Source organism: Triticum dicoccoides, chromosome 3A (assembly GCF_002162155.2).
Source record: "Triticum dicoccoides isolate Atlit2015 ecotype Zavitan chromosome 3A, WEW_v2.0, whole genome shotgun sequence".
NCBI lineage: Eukaryota > Viridiplantae > Streptophyta > Magnoliopsida > Poales > Poaceae > Triticum > Triticum dicoccoides.
In genome coordinates, this window is record NC_041384.1 from 760,322,373 (window position 1) to 760,323,062 (window position 690).

Genomic DNA, 690 nt, shown 5'->3' on the forward strand with positions numbered 1-690 from the left:
TTTTGTTCCAGAAAGAATGGTTACAGGAAATATAGGAGCAAAAGAAAAAATTCAATCATGTGAGCTGTGGAATTAACAATTGGAGCAGCTGTTGCTGCTTGGTTTGTGTTTCATACTTTCATGCCAGTCTGGTGGCTTCAGCTTTGGCTCTGAAGACCTGAGTCATGCCTGATGGGAGTGCAGGTGTTCTTGCCAGCTTCAATTTGCAAGGAATTCGTGCAGACCCGACCTGCTACAGAGCAGAAAATTGAAATTCAACGCTAGGAACAGCAAGTGGAATAATTTTGTTCCAGAAAGAATGGTTACAGGAAATATAGGAGCAAAAGAAAAAATTGGGGCGAGAAAGGCTCGAACTCTCGACCTCAGGATCACTCGCTTTTGCTATGAGACCTACGCGCTAGCCAACTACGCCACCGCCCCCTTGTGTTATTTTCTTAAATCAAAATTTATTGTACTTGCATATCTCTTATATGTGTTGTAATTGACGTAATTTTATACTATGTTTGTGAAAAAAATAGAAGAATCCGAGTTGGTTAACCAGATGGTAGAAATAGGTAAAGGCGTGTTACAGAAACATGACGACATATATATGTTGATACAAACTTCGACGGCAGCAAGTAGGTTGGTTGGTTATCACTACTCAAATTGGTTCTAGACTCAAGTAGCCAGGCATAAATATATTAGTATTCA